The sequence below is a fragment of the Daphnia pulicaria genome, chromosome 1, assembly GCF_021234035.1.
Source record: "Daphnia pulicaria isolate SC F1-1A chromosome 1, SC_F0-13Bv2, whole genome shotgun sequence".
NCBI classification, from domain to species: domain Eukaryota; kingdom Metazoa; phylum Arthropoda; class Branchiopoda; order Diplostraca; family Daphniidae; genus Daphnia; species Daphnia pulicaria.
In genome coordinates this window covers 1,875,959-1,898,687 of record NC_060913.1, presented here as the reverse complement: position 1 = coordinate 1,898,687, position 22,729 = coordinate 1,875,959, and the positions used below count along the sequence as shown (strand labels likewise).

The 22,729-nt window shown below is 39.3% G+C and overlaps 1 long non-coding RNA gene across 1 annotated transcript; it reads left to right on the top strand.

Annotated features, from left to right (window-relative positions):
• The first annotated feature begins 83 nt into the window (after positions 1-83).
• LOC124321081 lies at positions 84-11,705 on the top strand. The gene is made up of 2 exons (XR_006914125.1): positions 84-160; positions 11,516-11,705. It is a non-coding gene; the product is annotated as an uncharacterized LOC124321081 (long non-coding RNA).
• Positions 11,706-22,729: the final 11,024 nt, after the last annotated feature.

The window sequence follows — 22,729 nt, the reverse complement described above, 5'->3', positions numbered from 1 at the left end:
TAAATGTCAAAAACAGAAGGGTGTCGGTAAAGTGCAGGGTGCACGTGCAGGTTGGACGGTGGGTAAAAAGCGGAACCCGGAGTGCAGGGGCCCTGCACTTTCCCCAACCGAGCGGCTCCCTTGGTAAAATGCAGGTTTAGAATTCTACACTAAAATGCAGGTTAGGAATTTGTGCAGTGACATTTTATGTTTGACTGGGGGCGTATCAAGTAAGTTATCCGAGTAATCGCGATTCCATAAGCATACACGGAAAATTTAGTTCGAACTGATTCCCGGTAGAGGGATTTTTCCGTGTATGCTTATGGAATCGCGATTGCTCGGATAACTTACTTGATACGCCCTGGTTTTATGGCACGCCGAAACCGACAAAAAAAAAAATGGGGCGTCCCTAAACTGCGAAAGCGAAACGCGAAACGCCTAAAATGCGGAAAAGCTGTGCGAAACGGACCAAAATTTTGGGACCGTTTCGCGGGACCAAATGCCGGTGGGCATAAAGAGCGAAACATCTTGCGAAACAAAAATTTTTCTTTTTTCCCACGGAGGTCCAAATTGACGGAGATTGCCGCCATTTTTCATTGTCTCCCGCTATGATGAGGCATTAAAGGAGGAAGGGGGGCAATCAAATTCGATTTCTTCGGCCACTACCCCTGTTATGTTTTAATGCGCATTTTACGATTAAACTAATGAAAGACATAGAGCAGCACGGTATGGTGATATTTGCAAATAATAATATATTAGATAATGGCACAAAGATTACTATACATTACATTAAATTATTTAAATCAACTAGTAGGCTACGTGCACAAAGAAAAATCGGGCATTACAGCATGAGTGCCTTAAATTAAGCTAAAAATCAAAGCTCCCATGTTCCAAATCAAGCTAAAATTTAATCAGCTAAAACTTTCCTTAAAATTAAGAATGTTATCTCATTGATACATGAAAACGAAAAGTTCCATTAATTTTTTTATACCAATCTTTTAATTTAAAACACCTATTGCATTTAAGGTATTCCATATTCATGGTCAACACACAAATAGACCGGCCAAAAAGTGCGCGAAACTCGAAGTCTCGAAAAATTGAAACTCTTAACAATTTGTTTGTTGATGGCTATGGAACGCCAAATTACCCCCAAAATAATAGCACTCGACTAGGGCTATTTATTTTAGAAATCCCTTGAATAATATACAACTGCGTGGCGCCATCTAGCGGTTTCAATCGGCGGACGAATTGTATCGATTTTTCCCGATTGTACGCATTCATATCGATTGATAGTCGTTTCCACAAGCGAAATGGTGGAAATGCCGTGGAATTATGGATTGTGGAAAGACGACTGTTGACTCTGTTCACGCCGTTCATGAGAGTGTCAGTTCACGCCGTCCGTGAGTGTCAGTTGACGCAGTTTATGGTAAGATCCACCTATGTAGATGCTGAACTTCACAGACAATTATTCAGGCGAGCGGAGCGGAGCTGGCGACGCCGGTCAAATGTCCAAATTCTGGACGCATTTGTTCTAGAGAGTCGGCGGCGGCCGCCTCCTTACGGTTTGACCAATCCGTCTCATTCCGCCTCGTCCAGCCGGTTCAGCAGCAGGAAAACATACACCCACAGATCTTCAGCGTCGACAAATGCGAACATGTCGGCCTTAGACTTATAGTGCGCCGGCCGTTGAAGACGCGTGTTCGCCCGGAATGAGACGGATCGAAAATTGAAAATTGAAAATTATAAGCGTAGCCTACGTACTGAAATAAGTTGTTTTCGTATTACTATAACAGGTTACATGCGGTTTTGTTTCAGTTTGAGTGGTCTGAGTTCTCTTCTCACGTACTGACGAATAAGCGAAGAAAATTTGCGCGTTTTGGGGCAAGAAAAGGGAATTTTTGCGCGTAGTTCCATATTTGACCGCTAGATGGCGTTGCGGCAAAACTTTTTTTTTTTTTTACATTTTTTTTTGTCGGTTTCGGCGTGCCATAGATAACAGATGGCGCTTCTTTAAGTAAATATCAAACCCCTCAAAAAGCCATATTAAGAATTGGTTAAAATAGAGTGGCCTTTTTTAACGTTAGGTCAATCCCACCCACATCTTAAATTACAAACTTACAACTGAAATTTAACTAACTCTAAATTCCGAAGGCGCCCAAGGGGCTTTATAAAAATCCGTCTAAATAAACTAGGTATGCTCTATGTTGCCGGAGTGTTGACTTCAAATAAGCAAAAATAAGGAATCAAATAAAATTTGCTTATTTTGTATCGAAAAAGTTTTGATAACCAGTTTTCGAGTAGTTTACACAATGTTCAAACGTTATATAACTCAACAATCGAAAATTTACATTTCTCGTTTTAGTTTTTTTGTTTATCAGAGCCATCTGGTAGAGACATTTCCAATTACGTATGGAATCCCATTTCCTCTATCGTCTGCTTACTTCACGCGTAACTTTCATGACAGATCAAATTTGTGCGCCAAACGTCAAAATGTCAAGTATACCATACCTTATTTACTATTTTTTTTTTATTTTTTATTCAGGGCATATCCTCGCGGGCGAGCGTTACCCAATACAAGATAAACAGAGTAGTGGCTGTACAAGCACATAGAAAAAAAACGAGTGATTGAAGTGGAGGGAGAGTATGTACAGTTAGGATTATTAATTACATATATTGACATGCAAAAAGAAAAACAAAAAAGAGTTAGAGAGTGTGGCGCTGGAGACGAAACGACAGTTCTAGAACATTTTGAAAGGTGCCAAGGATCTGCGGGATTTGTATTATAGATGGAAGGGCCACTTCCCGGTGATTAATAAAACTGTTGATTTAAAAGCTGATCTGGGGACGTTGTGGTTGGGGCAGTCGAAAATGAAGTGCCAAGTTGATTCCTCTGCCAGATTGCAGCTGCACATGGGAGATTGGGTATTTCCGATGCGGTGGAGATGGTAGTTGAGTGGTGCATGGCCGGAGATTATTTTTCATATTAGAAATGGTTTGTACAGAGACACAAGAGGTTTCTGGAGGGTGACGGAAGGAAGGAAGTCGTGAGTGATAGCGCTTTTCTTACAGAGGGACCATTCTTTGTTCCATGCTGCAGTGGTGTGGGCCTCTATGAGTTGTTTGATGCAGGAGGGGGGTGGGGGTGTTGAGTCCGTGATAAAAGGAAAGTTTGTGGCATCTTTGGCCAGCTCATCTGCAAATTCATTACCGCTGTGTCCTTGGTGGCTGGGAATCCAAAAGAACTCCACCGAGATGTTGGAGTGCAACTCAAGAATTTTTTTTATTTTGAATGTTGTGGAAGTGATCTTGCCGGTTGAGACGATGGATGACAGTGCAGCTAGCGAGTCTGATAGGAGTTCGATTTTTTTAATGTCCGGGTAGTTTTTAAATATAAAAAGGAGAGCGATAAGGATGGCGGAGGATTCTGCTTGATAAACGGAGGCATGGTTGGGGAGTCACCCTTTGCAGGTGTTGAGAAGGGCTTGCTTGTCAAAGATTGCGACACCATAGCCTACTTTGTCGTTGAGTTTGGAGCCGTTGGTGAACAAAGGGTTTGTGGCGAAGGGGCGAAACCCGGCAGAGCTGGGGACTGCTTTGGCAGGATTGTTAAGCAAGGTGGAGAAGGCCACGGGGTCGAGACGTAAGGCGTGGTCGTATCAGCCGGGAGAGAGATAAGAGGGTTGTGAAAAATGGGCTGGACGATATTTTTGGACGAAGGAGAGAAGATATGGTGGGGTATGGATAGACTGTATCTGAAAGCACATATTTGGCGGATGGTGTAGTCGATTGGTTGGAGTCCGGCGATTGCTAGAAGCGCTTCAGTTGAGGTGGAGCAGGGGCATCTGGTCATGAAAGAGGCAAAGGTGCGCTGGAGACTACGTAGTTTTCGGCAAATAACGCTTCTGTTGGTTGACGAAGCCCAAACGGAGCAGCAGTAGAGCCATTTCGGAATTATGAGGGCCTTATAGATTGCTTTCATTCTGGCAGGGGAGAGGCCCCAGTTGTTCCTGGCAAATCTGTGAATAAGAAAGCATAGGCGGCGAATAGAAAGGTTTTTCTTTTCGATATGTTGATGCCAGGACAATTTCGAGTCTAGAGTGAGGCATAAAAAGAGGCTGGTGCTGGATGCTGGGACTTTGGTGTCTCCTATCTGAATGAAAGGGATGTCGGCGGGTGGGGTTTTTCTGCGTGAGAAGAGCATAAAGTTTGTTTTCGATGCGTTGATTACGAGTTTCACTGATTCACACCACTTTAGGATAGCATTGCAGACAGATTGGAGACGGGAGATGGCAATTTTTGGATCTGGGTGAGAGACAGCTGTATTGATATCGTCAGCATATGCGCTGATGAGGACAGGAAATGGAAAGGTCTGTCTGGGGCGATCGTCGATGAGAACGATCCAGAGAAAAGCAGAGAGAACGGATCCTTGCGGGCAGGCAGTAGAGATGTTGATTGTGATTTCAGAGGAGTTGGAGGTGAGGGTTGCTTTCCGATTTGATAGGAAACTGTGGATGAGTTTAACGAGATAGGGGGGCAGTCTTTTGACGCGAGAGTGTCTATTATCGCTGGGTGCCAAGCGGTATCAAAAGCAGATTTAATGTCTAAAAAGGCAACTGCCGTGACTGATTTTGTCATAAAACCTGACTCGATGTGATCTGTCAGCTGATGAACTGCGGTTTCCGGATTTGCCGTTTCCGATCTCCCAGGGGTGAAACCAATGCTGATTGTCGTGGAACCAGTTGCACTGATTGGCGTGCCATTTGAGTCTGCTGAGGATGATTTTTTTAAAGAATTTAGCAAGAATGTTTACTACACTTATTGGGCGGAAATTGCTGAGGTTGGAATAGTCGCTTTTGTTTTGCTTCGAAATTATATGAACCTTTGCGTTTCTCCAGCTAGCTGGGAAGTAGCAGGACTCGATACAGAGATTTAGTAGAGCTAGGAGCTCCGTAGAGATGAACGGGAGACATTTGATTATGAGTTCGGCGTAAAGACCATCAGGGCCTGCGGCAGACGAGATTTTTAAAGAAGACGTTGCCAATGCTAGTTCGTTGGATGTTATGGGTTCCGGTGAGGAAAGAAGGGGCTGTGAGATAAACTTGTTCGATCGTTCCAGACATGAAAACTGGGGTGGAGACGTTGGTGGGTCTCCCGGAAAAAAACAGCGAGGAGCAGTGTTTAAGAATCTCCATCTGATCATTTACAGTGATGCCGTTTATTATTGCGGACGTTGGCAGGTGCACAGTAGCGTCTTTCTTGGTGATTTCTTTTAATGCCGCTTGATGGTCGTTATTCATGATTTGAAGAAAGCGGATCTAGTGTTCTTTCTTTGCCTTTCTTATTTCTCTCTGATATGTTGCTTTCGCTTCGCGAAAAATGGCTTTGTTGAGTGCGGTGCGGGAATCGGAGAAGTTGCTTTGGCTTCTTCTAAGCTGATGCCTAAGAGCCCAGAGTTTCGGTGACCACCAGGGCATCTTTCTTTCGAGAGTTTTTTTTTGTGGTTTGATGGCAGCAGAGCATACGGCAGATTGGAGGTGATCTGTGAGCGAACAGGTGGTGGTGTCGAAATTCGTTTCACAAGTTGTCTGCGGGAAGTTGATGGTGGGCGTGGCCGATAGATAAGACGCGAGAGTTTAGAGATTAATGTTGGCTAGTTTAGGGAGAGACTTGCAAGAGGAGAGATTAAGTTTGGGATAATTCGGTAATGGGGAGGAGCTGTGTGAGATCGTGTAGGTGATGTACGGGTGGTCTGATAGACTTTGGTAGCCCAGGAAGGACCATTGAGAGCAGGATATATTGTCGCCGGTGAGAGTGATGTCGATAAAGGTGATGTTAGATGGGATGAATGAAAGCTCGGAGATTGGTCTGTTGGCGACGCTCAGAGGAAGGCGAGAAAGAATGTTGGTCAGCTCTTGTCCCTTCTTGTCTTCGAATCTGCTGTTCCATAAAGGGTGCTTAGCATTGCTGTCGAGGCCGATGATGATATTTGGAAAGAGGTACGGGTGGTTCAGTAGTAAAAGAGATAACGCGCTGAACGGCGAGGGGACTGATGGGCGAGCATACATGGCTATTAGACGGAAAGGGCCTTGGGGGTTGGAAGGGTGATTGCTGTTATGCAGTTGTGAGAGAGTGAGGTGATTAGCGTGCCATTGAGACAAGATTTAGCGATGATTGCTGTGCCAAACATGTAGTCGCTTGTGATATTGTGGAAACAAGAGAAAGCAGGTGGGACATCGGGTAGAGAATTTTTTTTCCATACGCTGCACGGAGACGTAAGGTTCTTGTATGATTGCAGCATCAATTTTTTTGTCGAACAGAAGTTGGGCTAGCGATGCTGAGGCTAATTTTCTGTGTTGAAGATTTATTTGGATTATTTTTAATTGACTCGTGATACCTGGATACTTGTGCATCATTGTTCAGTCCTAGAACGTAGCCTTTTTACTGCCTTAATTTGTTCGGCGCAGAGTGGGTCACCGGCGCAATGTTTCCCTTTGCAGTGGCAGCAGGAAGGTGGGTCTTGACTAATGCAGGATCTGGTGTCGTGATCTGAAGCGCACCAACCACACCTTGCGGCTGAAGCGGTGCACGTTTTGGTGACATGACCGTAATGTTGGCAGTTTAAACAGCAACGAACCTCCCTGTTCCAGTCAAGTTCGACCGCGTGGAATTTTCTTCCGAAAGCAGATACATTTTGGCGTTCGATGATTCTCTTCCTAGTGGAAGCCGAATCGAAAAGAAGCTTGACGTGTCCGACCTCAGGGTTTACTTTTGATTTAAAAATGGGGATTATTTTTTTGAGACTGGAGCCGATAAAGTCATTCCTTAGTACAAGTTCCTTGTGTAAAGTGGGAAGATCGGAGACATTAATATTGAGAGCGATAGCCGGGTAAAATATATCCTTCGTATGGATCGTGCGCACAAGATTAGGCTTTGCCTCAAGGATCGCTTTGGCTCTGCCGCTCTCAAGCGCACTTTTATATGATGCATAGACGATGTTACCTTTTTTTGAGAAAGTTTCTGTAACTGGTCCCTTTTCTGCCGAGCCGAGGATAGCGTCGAGCTCTTTGAGTTCCATATCTGTCGCATTGTCACTAGTGCTTATTATTAATGTTGAGGCGTGATTGGGTTGATTCTGGCTGACCTGACCAGGAGCATGTTGGATGATGGGATGAGTCGAGATGGAGGTGAACATCTTATCTGCGAAGGCAATTCTGTATTGGTCGAAGGAGGATTTGGTGGAGGCGAGCTCACCTTTGAGCGAGTTACACTCTTGGTCGACGACTTTGATTAAATCTATGGCTTCGAGGAGGCGATCACGAAGTTCTTCCCAGTCTTGGCTATCAATGTCTGAAGCAAGCGAAACGAAAGATTTTTTCAAGAAAAGATTTCGATTTTTTCGGTTGAGAGTTGTTGAGAGAGGGAGATGCTTTCCGTTTAGAGTTGACATCTTTTTGGTCTGGGTGGCTTGGTTTTTTATTCTTGATTTTACAGGTGTTGCATTTTTTGGCGCGTCCGAAGACTGCTTCAGTGCATCCGTCAGCGTTTGTGTGCCAGACATAGATCCAAGGAAGTTGGAGCGACCTGGTTTGTTGAGGAGAGGGGAAGAGAAGGGGCAGGCCGGGTTATTTTCGTCCGAGACAGTTCTGGGTTCAACGATCGGGGCGTTGTCGTGCCCGTCAGGGTGTCGTCCATTCTTCTTAGAAGGTAGGGGATCCTTTGTAGACGGGGCGTGATTTGCGGGCTCAGGTGCTCTTGGCGGCAATGGGAGAGAACCCGAAGGCGACTATCGACTAGTGGAAGCCACATAAGTAATAAGTAAAAAAGTAATAATAAAAGTAGTAATCTAATAACAAAATTATTGCAGCCTTTACATATCGACAAAAAGAAGGAATGCCCATTATTTTTATATAGATGCGTTGTTTTGCGCTTTCCCCTGTATCGTTATTTATGGAAGTGAGTGTACAACAAATCCATTTCTAGCCCAGAGATCTTCTTCTCAACTGATGAGCCATCTTATCACCATCAAGAGTATCTGCTCATCCAGATTATTTGATGTAAGATTTGAAGTATGTGGCCATAGCACCACTAACAAATGAATGTAGGTTCTCATATGGATAGCCTTCATTAAAGTCGACTAACTGAATCTGCGATACAATTTGCTGGTCTGCTTCAAGGACTACTTCGCGTTTAATACATACAATACTGCAAAAGAAATCAAATGAGACTATATTAATATGATTTACATAGAGTATGATAAATTGAATGTACCTGGTCATTTTCGAACAAGTGAATTGTACATTAGTAGAGATGTGAAAAGTTACTTGTAAGCTCTTTATCATCCTAACTCTCACCACTTTGGTCTCCTGCAACAGCATCCTCAACTAATATTTCAAGAAAAGTTTTAAATATAGAATAATAATAAAAAAATATGTCAACTCTATGAACAATGAGAAATGTTAGGCATAATGGACTTGCCTTTGGTAGAGCTACGCTGAATGAAGATGGCTCCTGTCTGATGATCACTAAAAACTTTCAAATTGCTTTTTGGTGAGCTTTATCTTCCCCAATGCTGTTTCAAATGCCTGTGATGTTAAATTATCTTCTTCCAAGCAAACAGGAACAGCTTATTTTCTCAAATACTTTAGGAAGTTATTGACATCGGATATATATAGCTACTGCTTATACTTGGCCACCGTCCGAAATGTCGGTCATTTCCAAACTATCTTTTGGGGTTGATTACAAGCTGCAATCATACTTTATCATGCAATCATTACTACATCATACAAAAGGATTTCATATTTTAGAGCTATTTATCAAATTTATATTTACGTTATGTTTAAAAATAGTCATAGTCTATTTTAGTTAGACGAGACCATACAAATTTGTCTTGAATTTGTAAATCCAGATTTGTTGTTCATAAATTGTTTTGTTACCAAACCTGGTGAGCTATTAAATTCTTATTTTTTTTATATCACTGTAAATACTCCTACTATGGATTATTTCTTGTACGCCATTGGAAACCTATAGAAACTTATAATAACTAAACGAATACGGAAAAAAAAATTAATAAAATGTGGGTCATAAATCTAGTTACAGGGCGATGTTTTTGCACAGGAATCAGCAAGACACGTTGAGTTGATGCCGTGTCTTGCTGATTCCACGCCCGTGAGTTGGTGCCGTGTCTTTCTGATTCCACGCCCGTGAGTTGGTGCCGTGTCTTGCTGATTACACGCCCGTGAGTTGGTGTCGTGTCTTGCTGATTCCACGCCCGTGAGTTGGTGCCGTGTCTTGCTGATTCCACGCCCGTGAGTTGGTGTCGTGTCTTGCTGATTCCACGCCCGTGAGTTGGTGTCGTGTCTTGCTGATTCCACGCCCGTGAGTTGGTGCCGTGTCTTGCTGATTCCACGCCCGTGAGTTGGTGCCGTGTCTTGCTGATTACACGCCCGTGAGTTGGTGTCGTGTCTTGCTGATTCCACGCCCGTGAGTTGGTGTCGTGTCTTGCTGATTCCACGCCCGTGAGTTGGTGCCGTGTCTTGCTGATTCCACGCCCGTGAGTTGGTGTCGTGTCTTGCTGATTCCACGCCCGTGAGTTGGTGCCGTGTCTTGCTGATTCCACGCCCGTGAGTTGGTGCCGTGTCTACATGGAGCCACAAACCGTGAATTGAACTTCAACCACGTTCCAGCTGCAGAGGAGAGTCTCTACCGAATTTTCGCCATTTCCTAGGACCTTCTTGCAATTCAGCAGCAGCACATATCTCGAGCATGTCATCGAGCAGTTCAGATGACGATCCGGAATGGAGTCCACAGGATTTGATTGATTTTGAAATGGATAAAGATTATTTAACAATGGAAATTCACAGTCTTAAAGCTCTTATGGGAAAAGCTTCTGTAGATCTCAAAACAAAAAAGTTGCAACTGGCAACTATGTTTGACGAGGCTTCTTGTATTCAGGAAGTCCTAGAGAAAGAATTTTCGAAGAAACACTTGCAAAGGCAAATTATTTTTCTGGAAAAAAAATGTATAGAGTACTCTGACCGCACGTCAGAATTAGAACTAAAACTCTTAAAGGCTAAAACCATCTTGAAAGACAAAGAAAATGTACTTAAACCGCTAATTAGGCCGACGACACCTGTGCCGAAAAATGTGACACCTAGCTCAAAGGGAAAAGGGGGTGTTTGCCCATTTTGTAATGAGCAAAAAAGTGATGTGACACGCCATGTCAATCGTATGCACACACCACAAAAAGACGTGCAATTTATATGCACAACATGCGACCCTGTGGGATTGCCGCCTAAACGCCCAACATTCGAAACCAAGCATGACTTTAATATGCTAATCAAGCATTCCACCCCAATTCATACATCTGTGAACATTGTGAGGAAACATTTAAAACTCTTGTTACGTTGGAAAACCACCACAGGAAGAGGGGGACTGGGACGCCATTGGTAACCTATAGAAACTTATAATAACTAAACGAATTCGTAAAAAATATTAATAAAATGTGGGTCATAAATCTTGTTGCAGGGCGATGTTTTTGCAATATATAAACGCGAGTTTTTGAATATCTACCCCACCATATAAATTGTGAAAATCAATCTCAGTTTTGAACACTTTTTAAATGTATTGAAGAATAAAAATTTGATACGCAGTAAAAAAAAGTACACTTCAGTTTATGTTCACCTCACCTCCCCTAATGACGAGAAAATTCGACAGAATGAAATTTTTTCTTATGTCTTTAATTTTATCTTTTAACAGAGCTATCTACTGACGACGCTGTCGCTTCATTAACTAAGATACAGGTATCAGGCGTAATATACAGCAACGCCGATGTTACTGAATGTGATTATCAAAAAATGATATTTAATATATCCTTATTCGACAACGTTGCCTATATTGAGAGGGATTGAACATGAAATGATTCTCTAGAGTCAGGACGGAAGAATTTTACGTTGTAATTTTTTTCTGGGAATTCAGAATAAGTATGGAGCACAACCAGCGTCACCGAAAAAAAAAAAATAAAAGCCGCAACGCCATCTAACGGTCAAGTTAACAACTATAACTTTAAATGTTTGCTTGTCTATTTACAACAAAACGCAAATAACATTTTCAACGATATGCGGAAACTTTTTTAAAATTATTACTAGTAACCTGTTTAAAATAAAATACGGAAGGTGAATCCGGAGTAGAAAACTGGATATGCCTGAATTATTTCAGATTTTTTGGTCCCATAGCGGAATGGGAAAAAAGGGGGGCCATGGATTTTGTGCGCTTGAGTGGTAAAATTGCTTGTTAAATGTCCATTTCTAGGTCACACAACACCTGACGTAATTGTATAATATTATTTTCAAGGAAAAAGAAACAACAACATCTTTTCCCTTTTACTTTAACTGTAAAAAAAGAAGGGTGTCGGTAAAGTGCATGTGCAGGTTGAACGGTGGGTAAAGTGCGGAACCCGGAGTGCAGGGGCCCTGCACTTTCCCCAACCGAGCGGCTCCCTTGGTAAAATGCAGGTTTAGAATTCTACACTAAAATGCAGGTTAGGAAAAGTGCAATGTGCAGCGAAATTTTATGTTTGACTGCCTTTAGTCAGTTATTATCCATTTGCGTGTACTTTTTATTTATTGTCTACACTCTGTTGCGCGCTGAATTATGAGGGCCCAAAACCGCCACTTTTTCAATACAAAATTTTTTTCAAAATATCAATACATAAAACAGAAAAGAATATAAAAATAAAAAAATTCAATATAAAAACTGGTAAAAAGTATTACATAAAAACCAAAAAGAGTAATATAAAAAACAAAAAGTTAATATAAAAACCAAAAAAAGTCAATATAAAACCCAAAAAAAGTTCAATACAAAACTCCAAAAAAGTTCAATATAAAAATGGCAGCCACCTAGTGGTCAAAATAATAACTTCATGCCACATCTAAACCTCCACTCAACCAACCTAACCTGCACTTTCTGTGAGCAGCATTTGGGCCTGCATTTTACCCACCTACCTGCACGCCGCACCCTGCACTCCGGGTTCCGCACTTTACCCACCGTCTAACCTGCACCTGCACCCTGCACTTTACCAACACCTCAAAAAGAAAGCGCAGCGGCTAGATTTCCAAGTTTACCATTTTTCAATGGCAACTGCTATTTAGCTTTGCACCTTACACATATTTTAAAATACTCGACTCCGTCATGTTGTTCGTCGTCCAGGACAGCCTTTACCTCCCACTCCTCGTCATCCATTCACTGCATGAATCTAAAGAAAAAACGGAATTATTAGGAAATTAAAATTGCGAAAAAATTAATCACGATTACCTTTGCTTTTCCGCTTCAAGAGACTGTTTAAGTTTTTGAATGTCATCATTCTTTTAGCGGAACTGCTTACTCATTTTTCTCGATTGTTCGAAAAAAGCATTGTACATGTTGACCTAAAAAAATTTAATATTAGAAATAATGACATTACACAGTAAAAAACAATAAAAAAAATACCAATTTGGCCATGCCATTCTCCAATTGTTGACTGGTGACGACGTCTTCTTCTTCAATTTCAGCTACTTCCCCTATGCCATCGTCCACATCTTCAACATCCATACAAGAAACTTCTTCCTCTGCTCCCTTGAAATTTCCAACAGGCATAGTTTCTAGTGCAGATACAGGTAGAAGTACAGGAGGTTCAAAAGTAGTTCTTTCATATGGAATATAAACAGGATCACCTATTCCGTAGTGAAAAATTTGAGGATATGTACATTCCTAAATTGTTAACAATAAGAAACGTTGTTCAAGTAAAAAATAATAAAATGAAAGAAAACATAAATGATATACATTGTGCATTTACCGAAGCCACATTCACTTTTGAATACCAGTTTCGTTGAACACTTCATACAAATTCTATCTATTAGACTGACTTATAGACGAAACACTGAAGTCCAAGTCCAGTACATATTCATTGTCTTCAGACAAATCATCAGCTCGTAGACAATGATAATTTGCGACCATAAATTTGTGTAAAGCATCACAACCCTCCAAGGTTAATAAAAAACGTTTTATCATAAAATACTGATCACTTAGGTCTTGACGTTGATCAAGATTAAAATTCGATAAAGATTAAAATTTCCCCAAGATGTTGGTTTAGTTCCACAAAACGCTCTTCTTGTTGACAAAATTTGTTCTTGACCTTGGTAGTGCTCTCCACAAATTTCTCGTAATTCGAAACCTATAAAAACACAACATTGAATATAATAACCCAAAAACACAAAAAAAATAACCCACCCATAAATTACTTACAAGATTAACGTAGCCATCCTCTATATTTCGGTAGTGTTTTTCTATTTGGTCTTCTTTCGCATTCTCCGTCGGACACCTTTGCCAAATACACCTCCCCATCTTGAACTTCGCTGCTCTTGATGAAGCAATTTATTGAAACGTAAATTAATAAGGTAAATTAGATACAATAAGGTTCATTTTTGTAAGTAAACATCGCAAAGATCTATCGCAAAGATCCCTAACACCAACTTCGCAATCAACTTCGTTGACTGCCTCTTCATGGCAAACAATGGCCGCATCTGCAACCGCAACACCGGCAACAAGAGCAACAACTTCAGAAACAACATCATTCGTATTGAATAGAATCTGTTCCGCCGGCAACTCAATTTCTTGTCCGCAATGAATTATTTCAGGAAAAAACATTTTCTTACATTATTAACCCCCCATATTTAACAGAAATGTACATTAATACTGTCAAATTCCTCAAAAGTAATTAGAACTAAAAATAAAAGTAAACAATAAAAAATCATACCTTATGAATTTTTGCATGGCTCTTAAACCCCGATTCGGGTTTGAATACAGGTCGTGTAAGGCAGATGGGACAGACTCTGTCGATCAAGCAATTTTTATAATGATAATTGAACTGGTAGTTTTTCTGGAATGCTTTCCCACATTTTTCATAATTTTTGCAACGGAACATTTTTAACTAAGACTGCAAGATGATAAATTTGTGATCTATAGAAAAACCTTAGAAAATTTTTTAACCCAACAACTTTTCCACGTTTTTTCCAGCTAACAAACAACACGAGCTTATAACGGTAGCGTCTAGCACTACAGATATAAGAAAGGAAGTAAACAAACAAAGGTGAGGTAGAAAAACTTAAGCTGTCACTTACCATGAAAGATGAACAGTTGCCTCTATTATCATCTTCTAGTGTAAACGTAATGGTGAGCTTGTTAATGGTGAAAAGTTTAAAATGCTTCCTGATAAATGACAACAAAAATGTTTTATTTGTCCCAAACATTCATAATTAAGTATTATATAACAAAATAGCCAAACATACAATCATTTCTCTTTCGCCAATGCCAGTTTAGCATGTCAAATTATGCCTTTGAATATCAGGTTTCAAAAATTTTCTACCAAATATTTTGTTGACATCTTCAAGATAACAAGAGTAGGAATTTAATATTCCAAATTCATATCGACTACCATATTTCACATAATGCCATAATGGATGGATTACTGAGTTGATGCAATATTACTGGGTTAGAGTCACTTTCCGTTCTTCAATTACTATTTTTGTGTAATTTCGTAGAAAGAACAACAATTTCTAAATTCATTTGGTTCTCAGGTAATTGTAGCTGTTCTTCAGAGCTCTGGGATCTCACTGAAGAAGGAAAACAAGTGGCTAAAGATGGCAGACACGAAACTCAAGTTTTCGATGCTATCCCATCTGTTGAATGTACATAAGCAGAAATTGTAGTATTTTGAATTTAATCGTTAAATGTTAGAAACATTTTGGAATTTTTTAAAGTTCACTAGCCAAAAGTTACTGGAGTGAATTATAAATTCACAAAAGATACAGTACCCACCACAGGTATTGGATCAATCCGGTCAAAAACAGGCGTTTTAATCCGCGCGAGATAGGCCTAACGGTGTCTCGCGCGAGATTTTTTTAAAAATACTTTTTACAGAAAGATAAAGAAATATTCTTCATCTTTCTGATTTTTAATTTTAAAAAAGTGTTAATGTTCTGTATTTAAATTCATCGTTCATAAATATTGGATCACCCAAAAATTTATCGCATGGCTTGTCCCTATACCCGTGGCATATTTTTAGGGTGATCCAATATAGATCCAATAAGTTTACTGTGCTTCGGAATTATAAAAGAAAGTTGCTCTTCTTTCAAATATATATTTCTTCTTGTGATGTATATGCTTGTGTTCTTTATCTTTGCATTCTTCGTAATTTCGGGCCAAAGTTGCTGGTGGTATTCCAAAATCCATTGAATAACCATCTTAATAATTAATACTTCCACCATTTTCCAAACTATCCCTTTCTTTATTTCATTGTCATCATTTTTTATTTCCTCAGGAAAAATGTTTTTAAAGCTCTCTTTGAAACGTTGTTGCTAATTTATTTTTATCAAAAGCAGCTTTGATGGCATCTCCCCGCTACGAAATGCATCAATCGCACATTCATTTTTTAGCCAATTTTTTTTCTCACAATTAAGATTTTATCTATCTCGCAACGTTTTCTTGGAGTTGCCATATTTATTTTCAACGTGACTGATGAAATACCACTGATAAAATCTTGCAGAGCGTTTTTTTATCGTTTTGCCATTATATCCATATCCATAAGTACGGATTTCCAACTCACCAATGTTTTATATTATAGTTTTGTTTGTCAGGTGTTGCATTTGTTGTCTTGTTCCACTCTCCATTATCTTTGTTTAATTTACCGTATTGTTTTCATTTGAGAGAATGTTCAGGTTGTTTCCTTGTATTGTAATCTTTTCTATTCTTCGATTTGAATGCGTAAAGATTCTTTTTGGCAATGTAAAATTACGTGTACGTTGTCTACACTGTAATTAATTAATTTGGAATTATGATTGACAGCTTTCGAGTAATTTTTAGTTTACAAAAGTCTTATTGTTCCTGACAGTCTATCAACATGTTCTTCAACATTTGAAAGTGGCACCGAATATCAATGACGGATACAGAGTTACAATTAAGATTTTGTTTATTTGTTATGACCATCTTTTTTTGTAGAATAGGTGGAAAATCGTAATCGGTTTGAATAGTAATTTTGTATTAAAGATTTCTTATGGTTTATTGAAGACGAACAAAAAAAGAAAATGCACGAGAGCAAAAAAGTAATTTTGGTGAAAAAATGGAATATTACGCATCGTAAGAACGCTGGCTAAATCAAACTTTGAAACTATGTAGTCTGGACTGCTGAAAAAGGCGTTTTTTCCAATGTTCACCAAGTTTCATATTTTCTTGGTCTGGAAAATGCATCAGTTTCTTCAGCCTACAATGTTTCTAGAAACAAAGACTTAAATTTATCTGACCAGCCACTAGGTAAATTAGGCCAGAAATATCGCTGTCTTAGTTTCTGTGTACAGAATACTGTACCTACCTTGCGCTTGAAATTACGTACTGGATTGTCTTTTTCTTCACTTAATCGCTAAAAATTTTATTTGACTGCACTTATTCTAAAATAGTTAGTTTACCAATATGGGGAATGATAGGGGCGGGTGGATTGAGTTTCTTGATGATTTGTTGTAGTTAAACGATAGTTTCGATGATTTATCATCAGATAGTGATGGCGAGGAGCATTTCAATGAAAATAAAGAAAATTAGCTGCAATAAGTTTTACTTTATTAACTTCTAAAGGACGTTCTAACTCATTTCCCCGATGACAAGGTCTTACGCATTTAATTTTTATTTGACCGTGAGTCAATCTACTTCATGACAGGTGATATTCTATAGGTTATTTAATGTGATTAAGAATACAAGAAGTGAAGTAATCTCGCGATTTTTTCATTTAGATTTAATTTTTTTTTGTACCGGAATAGGTTACCGGAATAAGGCTATGCGCAATCTCACTCGACTGGACATGGTGCTTCTTACTTTACAGTTGTATGCAAAGGGTTGCTTCCAAACCTTAGTTTGCAATGTTCTACGTGTCAGCCAATCAAAAGTGACAAGATCGGTGTCAGTTATGTCTGCTGCGTTGAGCGTCAAATAAAAGAAACATACCTTCTTACCAGAAAATCTCTTGGGGGTAAAATACTAAGATTATTTGGCTACATGCTTTACATCTTATACTTAGACCAAGAGGAGATAAATGTGAAGCCATCGAATTTGGAAATAGTGTTTTTTTGCGAGAAAGTGGCAATGCCCATACGCCGTTTACATGTTTGTTCCTTTTCCCCATCTCAAACTAATTATTACGGTATTATTATTGCCGGTGATAAAATTGTAAAATAAATTGTATTGTACCTAAACTTTCATCTTTCTGAAATATACTGGTTATGTTTATGTTGCACAACAACTCGTTGCATGATTGAACGTGCCTTCGTATAAAACAAATAATTAATGTTCTGCATTCAGAAATTTGAATGAACCCAACTGGTGTATATTGGTAAGCAAAATTTTATTTCATTTGGTTTTGCTTTTATTAAAAGTAAACTAACAAATTATCATTATAGGGTTAGACTACTGCTGCATTTCCTTCATAATAATAGATAGAACGTGTAGTTGGATGACGACTGGGGCATGATCGAACATCAAGGTGAAAGATAAATGGATCTGCCACAAACGGTTCTTGTTACCTTTGCAACCACTACAGATCGAAAATTGGCACTTGGCAAATCGCAGAAAAAACGTTTGATAAGAATATTTTTGGAATGAACTTGATGGCATTTATTGCACAATACAGATAAGTACATAAGTCAAATGAAAACAAATTCAATTTTTTATTTTAGTTGTAAGTAAGTCAAGAATATTTTACGGAAACTGGACGAGTATTTTACGAACGAAAAAATAAAAGAACGAATATTCTGCGAACTGGAGAGCCAAAGCGTTGGCCTAGTCCACGGAGACCAAGTTTAACTGATCTTGGCGTCAAAGTCGGGAAAAGGGTCCAACGCGTTGCCTGATTCCATGTTGATCATACTTTTCTCTTCTCCCTCTTCTTCTCTCGGTATTCTCTGTTGATTTTTCTCTAAACGAATAAAAATTAAAGAAAACATTTAAATTGGAAGTATTTGCATTATAAAACATTACAAAAATTAACACAAAAAATGAAGTTTAGTACTTACCTTTATATATATTTATTCACCGGAAAAAATAAACAACAATGAACCTTTTCCGTCCTTCCGGTGCCCGGACGTTTGGGGAAAAACGAGCGAAAAACACAAGGCAAAAAGGGCAGTAGTTGGAAAAGAGAATTGGTACAAGAGGGTACGTATTCCAGCTCCTTTCATATACTTGACGAGATCGAGTCAAAATCCTTTAGCATTCTCTTTTATTTTCCATTTTAGTTTGATTTTACTTCTATCCCCGGATTATTTCTTCTTCTTTTTCTCCTTCTCATTCTATACAAACGAACGGATCGCATTGCTGGCCAGTTAAGGGGATCAAGCGGGTCCGACATGTTTCTGCTCGAATAAGCGTCGACTAGTAGTGTGTGTGTCGGTGTGACATCACCCACCAAATTTAACACAAGTCCGAATAAAAAATGGCCCTGTGCTCTTGTTTGCGGGATAGGACAGTTTATGGTCATTTAAATGCGTAATTGGGTGGTCTTATCCGGTTTGAAACAATTCCTTATTATTTCAGGTTTGGACTCTGTGTTCCATCGAGCGAGAAAATGTCAACCGATTGTTTGATTTGTTTCTGTTTGAAGACGTCGTTTTTATTTGAAAGAGTTCTTTCACCTTTTTATGAATGTATGAACCAAACGAGTCTACACCGAACGAAAAAGTCGAGAGAGTTTCGTATAGTTATGCACAGCAGCTGTGCATATTACATAGGAATTCAATCTGGCACTCGATCTGGCGTGTAGATATGTAGTGCTTACTTTACATAAGACAATAGAAATGAAATCCAAATAATAATAATATATATGTATGCTTTTAAATTAGGGAAACAATTTCTCTAATATTTTCCAATTTTGTATGGAACAGAGAACGAGAAGATGGGATGTACTTTCTTCTAAAATGGAAAGATTTAAATGAAGATCAGAAAACATGGGAGCATTGCTCCAACACTGACTGTGTTAAACTAATTGCTCATTACTGCAAAAGGTTTCACTCTTTTACTCTAGTTTCACTGTTATTTACTTATTTCTGTATTATCAAGCTAGAAACCATTAGTACGGGAAAAGACCAACAAAGAGGAAGAGGAAGTTGTCGGTGGGAAAGAAAGTTTCAAAGAACGCTAAGAAAGAGGAATCCAGAAGAGAAAGGGGATCAAGTGTAATGGTTGAAGGAGAAGAAATTGTGGCACAAATGGTAGTGAATGAGGCAGGTTTTGCAATGGCAGAGAGAGAGGAAGTTGATATAGTAGAGGTAGATTTGAATGGGGAAGGATTAGGTGTGGCAAGATTGGATGATGGATTAGGATTAGGTCAGGTAGATAATAATGATAGGGAAGTAAAAAAAGGGGCAGAAATGTTAGTGGAAGATGTAGGTTCATTAGTGGTAGAGAAAGGGACAGTTTATGGATTAGAGGAAGATTTGGATAGGGAAGGATTAGGTCAGGCTGAGGAAGATGGGAACGATGTAAATCTTGAAGGAAAAAATGGAAGTGCAGATAAAGATGGAGTTTTTTTGCAGAAGCGCGAGATGAAAGAGATAAAGAGATAAAGAGATGGCAGTGGGTGTTGATGTTTCTTCCTATTCCAAAAAAGGAAATAGAAGTAAAAACAATAAAGGGAAGAGACTAATAAGAAACTATAGATGCGGGAAATGCAAGAAGAAGATTCATCTGTGAAAACGTTGGTCTCTGAATTTCCGACATTATAAGACTTTTCTTTACGATGGGAATCATATCGTTGTTTTTGTCGCTGTTGGACCATTAGAAGCTTACGTTTGACTTGTTCACGGAGATATGGAACTTGATGTAGTAGGAAAGAATCGTTTGGTACAGAAGGGTTGGGGTTATTTCCTAGAGCCACGTCGATTGGTAAAAGTAACAAACGTAAACAAATGGCGTCATAAAAAATAACAGCAAGGGGTGCTCCATTTTTTTTACCGTTGCAGCCTTAGGGAAACCCTTGGCGATTACTTACTTTGTGAAGAAGTCAACGACTATTATAACATGACGAATCCTAAAGAAGAAAGGAGAAAGGGTCCAATAAAATCGTTGTTCGTATGTTACAGTGGCTGTGTTCGAGTAAATGGGATCAAATGGGGTCAAAGGGTGTCAAATGGGGTCAAAGAAAAGAAAATCCAATTTTTTCGGTACTGTTATTTGTTTCTTTCGAACGGGGTTAACGTAGCCTGGGATTATTATACGATGCATATTGCCCGTCATGTTATGGGCCGCCGGAGGTCACGTGACGGCCGAACAATTTTGACTTTTTCTTTTTTGTCTGTGTGTTTGTGAAAAATGTTGTTGTTCTTGCCGGAGTCTTGCCGCACAGGCAATTGTAATTCTCGTAGTAAGATTTTTACGCGTGCACACAGCAGAAACAAACACATGAAAAGAAACAAAATAAAAATTAACTCAAGTACAATATTTCACGGGTAAAAAAATCTTTACCAACTCAACGTTGTTCCTTGGAACATGTTCGAAAATTTCACACGGGTGTCAATGCATTACATTAGAATGGTATTGCCCATAATATATTGCGATTGAACTTTATGGCATATAGCTTTATTGATCTTCTGAAGTTTTCTTAAGGTACTCATCTTCAATGAGCTTCCCAATTTTTTTTTAAGTCAAGGGAAACAGTGAACCGGTTTTGGGGCTGTCGCAACACCTCCTCATACAGTAACTACTAAAGGCTTTTAGCATGGCGTCGATTTCCATGATTTCATGGAAAACCGATTTCTCTATCTATGATATGTTGACGGTGGAAACGGGCTGTGCGGAAGAGTTTCCTCAGGAGTTTCCTTTTGGCCTTAGAGGCCGGGTTCTTCTCCTAGCTTAAATGTGGAACGGTCATCTGGCGCTGCAATTATTGGCCCAAAATAAGTTCCTGTCAAGGAGTCGTCCCGCAGAAATAGCAGACGAAAAGCCTAGCAGACTACAGTTCGTAGACCTTCAGTTAATAGACCATGCTGCAAGAGAGACTACGAGCAAAACTTTACTTAAAATATTTGCGAACCTTTACATCTGACGGATGAGCGGGTCCAGAATTCGTGTCAGGTGTTTGCTGCCGGTCGATTGCAACATCGGAAAATACGCCATCTTAAACACATTTGGAAATGGGGGGGGGGATGAAGTTAGTCCGGTAAACATTTAAAAAAAGGTCGAAGGAAAAAGAGAGAGATAGAGGCGGAGTGATGTAGATAGTTGCAGTTTGTCGCAGGGACTCTGCTACTGGCCACTTTCTCCTGCAACATCACACGATCAGACACCTTCACAATGATCGTTGTCCATTTGAGGAAACGTTCCTACGGCAAACAGAAAACGTGATCCAGCAGCAAATGAAACGACATCAGCCAGTTAGTAGCGAGAAGAGACGTTCAAGAGAGCGAATAGTGCCAAAAAATTATGGTGCTACTTTGCAAATGAAAAAAATAAAATAAAAGTGAATTTAAATTAAATAGCAACCGATAATAACTCAATTTTCCGCCAGTTGTTTTTGAGCAGCAACCAGAAGTACATCCAATTTTTAAATTAACATAAACCTTTTTTACGATGAATATTCACTTACGATCGTTGATGTTTTTTCTCCTCGTCAATAAAAATGAAAAGATATTTAGCGATTAATTGCACAGCTACAAAACGAATTGAAATAGGATGAATCGTGAATTATTCTATGGCGATGGTTTTTGTTCTACATATGGCATCGTGATCCTCTTTATCAAAATTTTTCGACTACTTGATCTTTTCGTCAATTACAAAACCATAACGTGAAGGTAGTTTGAATTTCACAGTATTCAGGCGAACATATTCATGACTTATTAATTCAGCTACTGGCCACACGTCGTTAAAAAGGGCTTGAGCCTCTTGGCTGTCACTTTTATCTAAATAACCAATGGATGGAGACAATAATTATACAATTACGAGAATGGACTTAACACACAACCTAATCCATCATCAAGATACAGTATTCCATGTAAAAAAACACAAATATTATAAATAAAATAGGTTGACCCGAGTCTGAAGAATGAGCGACAGAAGATTGATAAGGGGTTGAGGTTAGGCCTACATGCTAGTTTGTTGCAGTCAGGAAACGCTGAGATACAATACCTATGGATGTATCAAACATAATTTTTTTTTGTTTGTTTCACGCCCATAGTGCGATTGCCCTCGTGGGCTGTAAGGGATTTGTCGCAGAAATTCTTAACTGTGACTGTCATGTTTTACCTTTGCCTTTTTTTACCGTCCTTCAAGTCTGTTAGGAGATATACCCAATCTTTTGGGTGGGTGTAGCTTTGTACATTTAGTTCAAGGGTGTTACTTTCATACTTTGCAGCTACTTCACTAATTTATCATTTTCTTTCATTTCCAAGGGTGTTTTTGAAGGAGGAGGAGGAATCAAAAGAAGAAGCAAAAGAACAAGAGGAAGTAGCAATTGCTGGTCCCAGCAATTAACAAAAGAGGAAATTGCAATTAAAGAAAAAAAAGGCTCTGGCCACAAAGGCTAAAGAAAAAATGAATGATCTTGTCGACGAGTTATTGCTGCATTGGAACTCGGGTAAGTAACTCTCAATCACGTTAGTAAATTAAAACGTAAGTTACATTGTTTTTATTTATAGATGATGAGAAAAAAAGACCACAGCATTTTCCCCAAAAACGGTCACTTTGA